The sequence below is a fragment of the Bubalus kerabau genome, chromosome 20, assembly GCF_029407905.1.
Source record: "Bubalus kerabau isolate K-KA32 ecotype Philippines breed swamp buffalo chromosome 20, PCC_UOA_SB_1v2, whole genome shotgun sequence".
Taxonomy (NCBI): domain Eukaryota; kingdom Metazoa; phylum Chordata; class Mammalia; order Artiodactyla; family Bovidae; genus Bubalus; species Bubalus kerabau.
Genome location: NC_073643.1, coordinates 53,473,765 through 53,486,855, shown reverse-complemented (window position 1 = coordinate 53,486,855; position 13,091 = coordinate 53,473,765).

Genomic DNA, 13,091 nt, shown 5'->3' with positions numbered 1-13,091 from the left:
CTAACATTTGCAGTGAAATGCAATCCCAAATAGTACACGGAGTAAAAGAACTGGGCTCCAAATTGAGAAACCCCATTACAGTCCCAGCTCTGCCAGGAACAGGTCGTATGGCCTTGGGCAAGCCATTTCCCATCCCTTTGCCTCAGGTTCCTCATCTCTATCAGGGGAGCTAGAACAAGATGGTCTCACCTCTCCCTTCTGTGATCTCCCTCACTTACGTGCTGGGTAATGCGCTGGGTGGGACTTCCTCTCCCTTGAAAGAAGTATGAAAGAAGACTACTTTCAAGGTTCGGTAAGTATTTCCTTGTTCCTGTGACCTCCAGAGAAATTACAAGAGCTTATCCTTTTTTTTTTTTTTTTTTTTTGGCTGCACTGGGTCTTTGTTGCTTTGCGTGAGTTTTCTCTAGTTGCTGGGAGCTGGGGCTACTTTTAGTTGTGGAGTGCAGGATTCTCATTGCAGTGGCTTCTCTTGTTGCGGAACACAGACTTTAGCCACATGGGCTTCAGTAATAATGACACACAGGCTTAGTTGCTCTGCAGCATGCGGACTCTTCTTAGACCAGGGATGGAACCCGTGGCCCCTGCATTAGCAGGCGGATTCTTACCCACTGCACCACCAGGGAACTCCAGGCCTGTCACTTTTGAGTACATAGGATGAAACACATCCTTTTGGGGTATCCCTTGAACCCAAAGTCCCCTAGCTAGCTCTCTTCCTTTGGTGAGTTTCATTTACCTACACCTAGAGGGAGCACAAAGGTGGTTCTACTCTGAAACTAATGGAGCAATGTGCCTACCTCTGCCCTCTTCTTGCTGTGAAATTTCTCCTCTGGGCCTCAAATTCTTCATATGTGAAATGAGAGGGTTGCAGACGTTCACATGGCCCTTTAGCCTTGACATTCTAAGACTACATTATACCTTCTGAATTCTATCTCACATTGGGATAGTGCTTCCCCAGCTGCTAAGTGCTTTGCTCTATGGTATAGAAAGTTAAGCTTTCTATAACTCTGAGATAGGCAAGGCTAGTATTATCATCTCTATTTCGAAGTTGAGGAAACAGGTTCAGGGATGTGGAGTAATATGCCCACAATCACATGATCAGTAAGTGGTAGATCTGGAACTAGAAATCCCATCCTTTGATTCCTTGCTCAGTGCTCTTTCCACTACACCTTCATTATTTTGTTTCCTCTTTCCTTTTTCTCTCCAGGATCCACTTCCTGGCTACAAGCCAAAACTGCTCTCCACTGTGACCCCATCACTGTGACTGATCACATTCACAGCTTTGGTTCCAGGCACTTGGCCAGCTCAGCCGACACCTGGCTTTTCCCCAGTTCTTCTATCTTCCATTCTGAACCCTTGGTCTCAATAAAACCTCCTAGTTTCTCCCCAGCTTTGACCAAGTATCACATCCCATCTAGAGCTCCACTGGGTATATCACCAGGTTGAACTAGACTCCGGCCCTTTGTCTCAAAACACTTCAGATAACTCTCATCCTGGTTCTGTTATTGCTTCTTCACCACACTCTTCACTTCATCCAACCTCTTGTTCAGCATCCAAAGCCCCTAAAGAGATAAGCCATCGTCAGAGAAGATGTGAACTGAAAGGCCCTTAAAGATCTTCCAGTCCAAACAGCCAGTAGAAATTGTAAATGGAGAAGCTAGTTAGCCACAATATAAAAGAGTAGGGTGGGGGCTGTGAGGAGCAGGAGGGCACAGACCCCACCTCCAGCAACAGGCTAATTGCTAATTGCTGCCAGTTACTGGAAATGTGGACCCAGTGTGGTCACACTGGAGCCAAACATTTATGTACAGTACTCTGGTTGTTGAGTGTCAACAACTGATTAAGCTTTTAAGAATACTGTGCTCAGTTCAGTTGCTCAGTTGTGTCTGACTCTTTGCAACCCCATGGATTGCAGTACTCCAGGCTTCCCTGTCCATCACCAACTCCCAGAGGTTGCTCAGACTCATGTCCATTGAGTCAGTGGTACCATCCAACCATCTCATCCTCCGTCGTCCCCTTCACCTCCTGCCTCCAATCTTTCCCAGAACACTGTGTAGCCCGTGTCGTTGTTGCTCCACATCTGGTTGTTGCTGCTTACATTCTTTACGAGCCCATATCCTCATAAGCTTTTTGGCAGGTATATGTTGAACACTTCACTTTCATGGTCAAGAAAGGATCAGAGCCCATGGTTACTGAAAACTGATTTGTCTGTTTTCTTCTGCCTTTTTCCATGACTGTATCTACTGCCTCATCTTGATTTACAAGCAAAACCTAGAAAACCTACAAAAAATAAGTGTTTTGTGGTTTATCTAAGAATAATACAAAAAATATTGCTGTTATTTTTGGTGAAGAAAATCAATTTTTAAAATCAATTTTGTATAGTTTATTCCAACCTAAATATGAATTTTGTTTAAAAAAGAAATAAAAGAATACTGTGTAGGCCAAACACCTCTATGAACCAGTGTCTCCTGGCTTGCCAGTTGGCAACCTCTGCTCTGGTCCAAACCCTTCACCCCACAGATAAGAGACCAACATCATGCACCAGATCAGCAGGAAAGGAGGCAGGACCCAGACTTCAGACCATGTATTTGGAGCTCACTAGGCATCACTCTGAAGCCAGAAAGCAGGTCTGGCCAATTCAACAAGCCTCTGGTCAGAATGTGCTCTAGAAAGATGTTCTAGATGAGAGGAGACAAAGAAGAAGGGATTCTTTTAAAAGATGCTTGTCTAAGCTCCATGGCACTTCACTTAACTTGGGATCACCATTTGGCTTGACAAACTGACTTATATTTAGCAAGGAGCTGCCCATGTTCATGGAATTTCTGTGGGCACAGTCCACACTGACTGAATTAGGATTCTGGGCACTTTGCAGGAGAGCATTTTCTAAAACTTTTCTTTGGCAATAATTTAAAACATACTAAGTTGCAAGGATAAAAACAGTGCATAGCACTCTCATGTACACTTTACCAAAATTCACCTCTTTTCCATATTTTTCTCATTTGCTAGATTATGTGCTACACACACACACACACACATACACCCCACACAAATAATATTTTTGGAGCTGAGTGTAGATCACAGGCATCATAGCTTTTTATCCCTAAATAGTTCAGTGTGTGTTCCTAATGAAGGTATTTCTTATAACCATAATACAGACTTCAACTTCAGTAAATTTAAATTGACTCAGTTCTATCTAATCTACCATGAGTATTCCAATGTTGTCAACTGACCCAGTAATGTCTCTTAAAGTATGTTTTTTCTTCCTCCAGAACAGGATCCAGTCCAGGATCAAATGTCACATTTCATTGTCACGTCTCTTTCTTTTCCTTTAACGTGTAATATTTTCACAGCCTTTGTGTGTGTGTACATGGGGATTTTCTTTATGATATTAACATTTTTGAAGAATACAAATTCTTCAAAATTCCTTTCTTTTATTAGAATGTATCTCATTTGGGGAGTCTATTTTCTCGTTGGTTAGATCAGCCTGTATCAATACATCCCCATAAGAATACTGCATAAGCTATGGCATGTCCTCAGGGTATCATTCTAGGAGGCACATGGCCATCTGCCCTTCACTAGTGATGTTAATTTTGATCATGGAGACAAAGCGCATTCTGACTTCCCCAGCATACTCTTACTAATTTTTCCCTTGCAACTAACATGCAGTCTTTGGAGAGATGCTTCACAACATGCTCAGATGCTGCTTCTCGTCAAAGTAACTCCCCAGTGTGTCATTCATTGCTTGTTGATTCTTGCCTAACCAACCTTCCCTGTGATGACTGCACAGCGGTGCATTTTCCATCCCACATCTCCCTCCACAGTTACCTGTTGACCACAGCGTTTCGTGGTTGACTAGATCCCTCCTTCCTGTTTTGATCTCTATCAAGGTAAGTGAGATCTGTAGTTCCACTAGAAAACAGTCATTCACATGTAACAGGGGAAAGGAGATAGCTGATCTTGCCCAGCCCCTAAGGGCAGATAAAGGTGAACTGGGACAACCACTCCAAGGGCTTCAGCTAAAGGAGCTAAGAGAAACAAAGTGGCACAGAGATTCCTCTATGCAGGGGCTTCACACAGAGTGTCTGTTTCAAATTCTGTTTCTTCCTCTCATCTGCTCTGTGACCTTCAACAGCTCACCTAACTTCTTTCCCCCTCTGGTTCCTAACTCTTACCTTAGAGGCTCATTGGGAAGATTACAGGAAACAATTCTCATCTCACTGGGCCCATGGTGTGCTAAATGAGAGGTACATGTTATATAGTATATAGGAAAATTAGGTTGTGCTTGAATTATGCTACATTTCCACAAACATCTGCCGAGGATATACCACATATAAAGGCACTATGCTGGCAGCTAGAGACAAAATACATCAGCTCTCTAAAAGCTCACAATCCAGAGGAAGAAAAAGACAAACTTAATTCCAGTCCTAGTATTTACCTTTTCCCCTCCCCAAATTGGGGCTTCCCTGGTAAAGAATCTGCCTGCAATGCAGGAGACCCTGGTTCAATTCCTGGGTTGGGAAGATCCCCTGGAGAAGGGATAGGCTACCCACTCCAGTATTCTTGGGCTTCCCTGGTGGCTCAGATGGTAAAGAATCCCCCTGCGATGCAGGAGACCTGGGTTCAGTCCCTGAGTTGGGAAGATTCCCTGGAGAAGGGCATGGCAACCCACTCCAGTATTCTTGTCTGGAGAATTCCCATGGACAGAGGAGCCTGGTGGGCTACAGTCCATGGGGTCACAAGGAGTCTGACACGATTGAGTGAATAAGCAGAGCACTCAGCACAGCACTCCCCAAATTAAAACAAACATCCTCACACAACGATTTCTTTAAGAATGTTTACAGCAAATATATTTTTAATAGACTCAAACTGGAAACAGCCCAGGCATCCATCAACAGATGAGCAGACAAACAAAAATTATAGTACATCCATACAATAGAATACTACTCAGCAATAAAGAGGAACAAACAACTGATTTTATGTAACCTGTCTGAGTCTCAAAAACATGCTAAGTGGAAGACGTGTTACACAAGACTACATATTATGTGAAGTCATTTATATGAAGTTCCAGGACAGGAAAGGCAGGAAAAACCATCAGGAGAGTGCTTGTCTATAAGGAAGACAGGGCAGGGGGGTGCTAGGAAGGGGCAGGAGGGAATATGCTGAGTGATGACCATGTGCTATATGATGAGAGGGGCTGGATTGCACAGCTGTATGCATGTGTCCAAATCAGCAACTGTTCATTTAAGATTTGTGTGTTTCGTTGCATATAAATTTCACATCAAAATAGGAAAAAAAAATTGTACCAAACAATTGAACTCTGATTAATGGTATACTTCTAGAAATATTTAGCAAGAAGTGTACTTACCTCTGGGCTTCCCAAGTGGCACTAGTAGGAAAGAACCTGCCTGTCAATGCAGATGTAAGAGACAAGGGTTTGATCCCTGAGTTGGGAAGATCCCCTGGAGGAGGGCATGGCAACTCACTGCAGTATTCTTGTCTGGAGAATCCCATGGACAGAGGAGCCTGGCAGCTACAGTCCATGGGGTCGCAGAGTCAGACATGATTGAAGCAATTTAGCACGTATGCACGTACTGAGGTCTAGAATTCCTTTTGAAATGTATCAAAAATAATATGGATTAATAGATGGATAACAGCATGGAAAGATGGACAGATATGTAATCAAACAAGGATGATAAAGTGTTAACGGTAGAAACAGACGTCAGAGAAATGGGAGTTAACTGGAAAATTCGCTCAACTTTGCTGTACATGTGAAATGTTTCATAAGAAAACATTGGAGCGGAAAGCCAGTGTTGTGGAGTGCAAGTCAGACTTTGATGAATGATGTGGTAGAGAAATAACCAGCTTTTTCTTCTGTGGGAGCAGAGAGGAGAAAGTGATGACTTCTGCTGGGGAAGGAGGGTGGCAGGGGTCAAGGAGAGTCTCAGAGAGAAGGAGTCCTAGGAAAGGGGCCTGGAAGATAAGATTTTAAAGGCAGAGGAGGTAAAGGGGGAAAAGGGCAATCCAGCAGATAAAAACAGGGCAGTGTGAAAAGGCTAGGTCCTTCTGGGAAGCTGCAAGGGAGCAGACAGACTTTGGGGGCAGAGTGGAAAGAGAGGAGGCCGATGAGCTGAACTGTGCTCAGGCTGGGATGGGAATTAAAAGATAGACAAGAGCATGTGGGTTTGACTCAGTAAACAATGGGGAACCACTGAGAGTGTGTGTGTGTGTGTGTGTGTGTGTGTAAGGCTTTGACATCTGACAGCCAGAGTAGAGGTAGGCAGGAGAGAGAGCCAGCAATGGGGAGAACAGCAAGGCCGTGTGTGTGGTGGTCAAAGTTTTCTATTGCTATGATTAGCTAGCTGACAAGGAGGGCAACTTTTGTTGACAGAAAAATTGGTCAAGTCATGACCTTCCTGGAGATGAGAAGTCTGAAAGTGAATCTGGGAGATAATTCAGTTTGTCCTAATTCCCAGCTCTTCAGGAACTTTGACCTCCCTAAAGACTTCCTGTTCCCTTTGAAGGCCTAGGCTGCCCACTGACCTCCCCTCTGGCCCTCAGCCAGCGCCTAGGAGCTGCAGCTCCCCCTCGGCGCCCTCCAGAATGAACCCACCGGGAGCCAAGAAGCCTGCTTTCCAGCCCTGCTGTTGCCGCAGTCCCTCTGTGCAGCCCAGATCCCTCACTTGTAAATCAGTTGTGTCCGCCCCATTATCCTTCATGGTTTCTTCCAGTTTCAAGACTTCTCTACTGTGATTTTTTTTTTTTTTTTTTTGACTGACTGTGGCTTGCAGAATCTCAGGTCCCCAATCAGGGATTGAACCCATGCCCCCTGCAGTGGAAGTGTGGAGTTCTAACCACTGGACCACCAGGGAATGCCCAACTCCTGTCTTCTTGCAAGCAGTTTCCTAGGCTCTGTTTCAAATGTTTATTTTCCCCTTGACGTGCAGTATCTCCCTGATTGCAGCTCTCACCGTCTTTTTCCCATCCTACTTCTTTCTTCCCCAGTCAGGGTTGTCACTGTACTGTCCAGCTCCAGCTCCTGGCTGATCTGGGCTGAGGCTTCAAATTTGCCCTGCAGGCAGGCCAGGAGCCTCTGAGCTTCAGCGGGGGCTGAAAGTGTGAAAAGGGGTTAGGATTCCCACAGCCCTGGTTGTGTGAATAACGAGAAAGTGGTATGTAAAAGCTCAGCCTGGGGCCATAGGTACTAATCCTCCTGCTCTTCTCCACAACTTCCCCTCATTCCCCAAGTTCACAGAGGACAGGCAGTGACTCAGGGAAAAGGATTCAGCACAGTCACAGCCATCCTTGGTCCAGCACCCACAACACACGTTTTCAATCCTCATGCCAGCCTTGCAAGGAGGGCAGGACAGAAATGCCCCATTTCCCCAACCCTTACTGAGTTCAAGGAAAAGCTCAGAGTTTCACACACTTCATCTTTAACTCTCACGTGAGGCGTGAATGTTTCCCTTGTAACAGTTAAGGAACTGAAGGCTCAGAGAGGCTACATAACTTTCCCAAGGTCACACAGCCAAATGCCAGAAATTCATAAAGTATCAAAAGGAACAGTTACTCAGTGTTCTATATGCCCAGCACTGACTTCTAAAAATATATACTATAATCCCCACAGCTAGAGTCCATGCAGGCCCTGAGGAGCCTGCCCCAGGGTCCTGGTGCACACAAGGGAAGATGGGGGTGGGAAGGGCTGCTCACCACTCCTGGCTGGCGAAAGGAAAAGGCCTAGAGGTGGCATTTGCTGCTTACTGAGAGGCAGTAGGAGTTCCTCAAACCCGGCCGTTCAGTGACCAAATCCTGAAACTTCACCTGAGAGTCAATTGGTGGGAGAGAGACAGGGCCTTCCAGGGCCTCTCAAAGATGCAGAGTTAGGAAGCTGAGCAGTGGCCTGGCATATGGCACGCTCAGAGAAGTGGCAGCAGAGAGGAGAGTAGACTCCCTTTGGTGGGTGGGGTCCCTCCAGGCCTCAGCTCCCAGGAGCAGCTTCCACGTTCTCTGTGCAGGCGAACCATGTGTGGTCAGCCTTCCATGGGTATCGCCAGCACCGCACTTGTGGGCTCAATAAGAGTGTTGGGAGAACGCAGCTCAGACGCCACCCCAACAGGCCTTCCCTGACTCTCCTGCAGGGGACGAGGTTCATGTCCTCGGGCTACACGTTCACCAGATGAGCACCTCCTGCCCTGGTCCAAGCCACTTCTGATTCCTCCATCCACAGCGTGCGGCGCTGTGTCTTCACTGAGTTGCACACTTCACTGCCTCAACTGGTGCCAGGGCTCATGATCCCCTGGATAGATGACATGGGGACAGGACTGCTGGGTCCCCAAGAGAGGCTGTGCACTTGGAAGCCTGCTCACCTCTGAGAGTCTATGAGCTCTGAGCAGACAAGCCTTTCCACCCGCATTACCTGTGGTTATATAAAATATGTCTGGGCTCCCCAGGTGGCACTAGTGGTTAAGAACCCACCTGCCAATGCAGAAGACATAAGAGGGTTCAGTCCCTGGGTCAGGAAGATCCCCTAGAGGAGGGCATGGCAACCCACTCCAGTATTCTTGCCTGGAAAATCCCATGGACAGAGGAGCCTGGGGGGCTACAGTCCATGGGGTCGCAAAGAGTTGGGACAACACTGAAACGACTTAGCATGCCTGCACAAAATACATCCAGGACTTTCCTGGTGGCTCAGTGGAAAAGTATTTGCCTGGCAATGCAGGGGACACGGGTTTAATTCCTGGCCGAGGAAGATCCCACAGACCGTGGAGCAACTGAGCCCACGCACCACAACTACTGAAACCTTTGCTCCTAAAGCCTGTGCTCCCTATCTTGGGAAGCCACTGCAATAAGAAGCTGGTTCACTGCAATGAAGAGTAGTCCCTGCTTGCCACAACTAGAGAAAGCAATGAAGACCCAGTAGAATAATAAAGAAAGAAAGAAAGGATTCAGAGGGTTTTTTTTAATTTTAATATATAAAAAAATATATTTCCAAGAATTCTTGGTTACTTCCCTTTCAAAGGTGGAACCTCATTCCCATCCCACTGAAGGTGGGCCAGATTTAATGACTTACTTCTACTGTTTAGAATGTGGCAGAAGTGATGCTCGGATTTTGGAGACCAACACATAAAGAGGTTATAGCTTCTTCCTGGCTCCTTCTTGGACCACTCACTCTGGGGGATGGTTACCATGTTTTTAGGACACTTAAGCAGTCCCGTAGAGGAACCCGCAGGGGGAGGAAGACACATCTCTCACCACCAAAGCCAGCATCAGCTTGCCAGGTAAGTGAGTGAGCCCTGTGGAAGGGGATGCCCCAGGCTTAGTGAAGCCTTCAGATGACTGCGGCTCTGGCCCATATGTGACCACAACACTTGAGACTTCAAGCCAGGCCTGGCCAGCCAAGCCATCCTCAAATTCCTGATCCGCAGAAACTGCTAGAGATGATGAATGTTTCTTATCAAATGAAGTCACTGACTTTTGGATAATTTGTTGCATAGCAGAGGATAACTAAGACATTATGCTTCTCCCACTGCTTCTCAACAAGCTCCCTCTGCTTCAGCCATATTGAAACACTCAGTGTTCAAAGCAGTACATTTCTGCTGAGTATCCTGTGTGCCAGCCCAGACGCTGCAGACAGGGCAGTGACCTGGCTAGACCAGCCTGGCCACTGTCCTCAGGAGCTTAAGAGGTCATGCACCCCAAACATTTATAGATTCTGCTTTGGCCCACGTTTTGCCCTCATCTAGAAAGCTTGCCGCAACCCACCCCTTGTAGTTTTATCCTGAACATTTTTGAATTGACCTTTCTCCTCCAGCCCTGAACCCAAATGCCTCTTCCATGAAGACTTTTCTGATTGCGCCACTGGAAATGAGCTTTCTCAACTCTGAATTCCTCTAAAGCTTTATCTCAACCTTAGCTTGCCCACTTAACATCTTCCTTGTACTATTAATCGAATAATTCTAATAATATTAATCATATAACACCTCTGCTGCTGCTGCTGCTGCTAAGTTGCTTCAGTCGTATCCGACTCTGTGCGACCCCATAGACGGCAGCCCACCAGGCTCCGCCGTCCCTGGGATTCTCCAGGCAAGAACACTAGAGTGGGTTGCCATTTCCTTCTCCAGTGCATGAAAATGAAAAGTGAAAGTGAAGTTGCTCAGTCGTGTCCGACTCTTAGCGACCCCATGGACTGCAGCCTACCAGGCTCCTCTGTCCATGGGATTTTCCAGGCAAGAATACTGGAGTGGGGTGCCATTGCCTTCTCCTCTACAATCCAGCAATTCTTCTCCAGATAGGTCCTTAACAGAAATGGATGCTCATGTCCAAAAGTACACTTACACAAAAATGTTCAGAGCGTCTTTATTTGTAAAAAGCAAAAGGTAGAACTAACCTAAAAATCCAGAAAGGAATGGGTAAACAAATTGTGGCACAGTCATAGGTGGAATCCTACACAGCAATAAAAAATTTAAAAAAATAAATAAAAGAAGAACTGCCACATGCAACAACATAAAGTCTCAAAAATATTCTATGGAATGAAAAGCTGGACACAAATGAGTTCATAAATGTAATAATAAGTGATCCCATTTATAGACCATTCAAAACAGGCAGAATTAATGATTCCCTCTGGAGGAGGGTATTACCAAGGGTGGAGGAGTGTGAGGGAATTTTCTGGGCTGCTAAACTCTCTTGATCTGGGTAGTAGTTAAATGGGTGTGTATGTAGGTAAAATTAATTGGGCTGTAATCATAGTATATTTTACTGTATGTAAATTATACCTTAATCAAACAAAACAAAGTCTTAGTAATAACCCTGTGCTCAACGCAGTCCTGTCATAAGGAGATCTATAGCACACACACATGCTGAGTAATAATCAAGTCACATCAACCGACACACCTCGACCTGCTTTCATGCTTTGATTCTGACATCAAATCTGATGTATTTTTCCCCCACACATCACCAACCAATTCTCTGACACTAGCTGGGTGTCTTACAGTCCAACTCATTTCCGACATGAACCAACCGGAGAGAGCAGGATAACGTCAGATCACACAGGTTAAGGGCTCAGTCCTGCAAGACTGCCCCCAGCCTCTCCAGGCACTGAACCCAGTCCAGCTTGTCACCTGTGCTTCTGACCCACCAGCTACAGAGCAGAGGTTCCAAGGATTCCCTCTTTGGGCTTGATTAACTTGCTAGAACAGCTCATAGAACTCTGAGAAACTTGGAAGAAATTTTTTTTTAATATTTATTTGGCTGCGTCCAGGTCTTAATGTCAGCATGCAAGATCCTTAGTGGTGGCATGCGAACTCTTAGTTGTGGCATATGGGATCTAGTTCCCTGACTAGGGATTGAACCCAGGTCCCCTGTGTTGGGGGCATGGAGTCTTAGCCACTGGACACCAGGGAAGTCCCCTGAGAAACTTTTCACTTCCTAAATCATTGGTTTATTATAAAGGAATATGACTTAGGAACGGCCAGATGCAAGAGATACTCAGGTCAGAGTATTGGGGAAGGGTCTTAAGCTTCCATACCTTCTCTTAGAGCACCACTCTTTCAGGACCTCCACGAATTCACCAACCCAGAGTCTCTCTGAACCCCTCCTTCTGAATTTTTATGGAGACTGCTTTACACAGATGGAATCTATTAAATCTCTGGCAATTGGTTCAACCTCCAGCCCCTCTCCCCTCCTCAGAGTTCAAGGGGGCAGAATGAAAGTTCCAACCTCTAATCACCTGGTTAGTTTCCCTGGCAACCGACCTCCATCCTTAGGTACTCTCCAAAAGTCACTTAGTTAACATAAACTCGGGTGTGGTTGACCAGAGTTTGTTATGAATATCAAGATATCTTTATTGCGCTTTCCGCTTAGGAAATTCCAAGGGATCTAGGAACTCTGTGCCAGGAATGGAGACGAAGACCAAATATACATTTATTATAAATCACTATAGTACAGTGAAGAGTTTCACTGGGAGGTGGGATTTCAAACAAGTCTAGAGCAGGATTTTACTTGCCAGACTTACCGAAGTTATAGCTTATCTTCCTGAAGTTTCTCAGTGGTAGAGTTCAGACTCAAGCATTAACCGTTCTTAGTATTTTTTTTTAAGTTGTATAACACATATAGACTAAAATGAACCATTTTAATCATGTTTAAAATCTACAGTTCAGTGGCATTAAGCACCTTCACATTCTTCTGCAACCCATAGCACCATCCATCTCCAGAACTTTTTCACCATCCCATACTGAAATTCTATACCCATTGAACAATAACCCTCCAGTCCCTCTGCCCCACCCCCCTGGTAACCATTGTTCTACTTTCTGTGTATGATTTTGACTACTCTGGGTATCAAACATAAGCAGAATCATACTGTACTTTTTTGTGTGTGACTTATTTCACTTGGCATATGTCTTCAACGTTCATCTACACGTTGTCTACAACGTGTTGTAGCATGCATTAGAACTGCATTCATTTTTAAGGCTAAATAATAATATTCCATTGCATTTAATAATTTTTTTTCCCCTGCAAGGAGATCTTAGTTCTCCCATTAGGGATAAATCCCAGGCCCTCAGCAGTGGAAGTATGGTGTCCTAACCACTGGACCACTAGGGAAATACCAAATGCTTTTTGGTAAAAATGATTCTTTTATGAGCATCCTTACCTTAAGCATAGCAAATATTTCTTGATGCTTCAGCATTGACATGCCGAATCCTTCTACCTCTGCCAGTGCCTCAGTTTCTCTCTACAATGAAAGGGCTCGCTTGGGTCTTCCTATGGCTATGACTGTGGCTTTTGCCTTCCTTGAAGTTTTACGCCCTGACTCCTCTCTCCTTATGCAGGAGTGAGAGGACTGTGAGTTCTCTAGACAGAGAAGGGATATAACCTTGAGCAGCACCTTTTCTTGGCCTGGAAAGCCCATCATAAGGGGTAAGCACAGTATGATAAACAGTAATATTGTACTATCATTATAAATGTGATAAATGTTGCTGTATCAACAATCATATTGCAATATATAGATGTATCCAAGTAACACCTTATATACTTTAAACTTACATAATGTTATACATAAAATTTATTCAACTAAAAAAATTTCTTTCCTTTCTTTTTTTTTC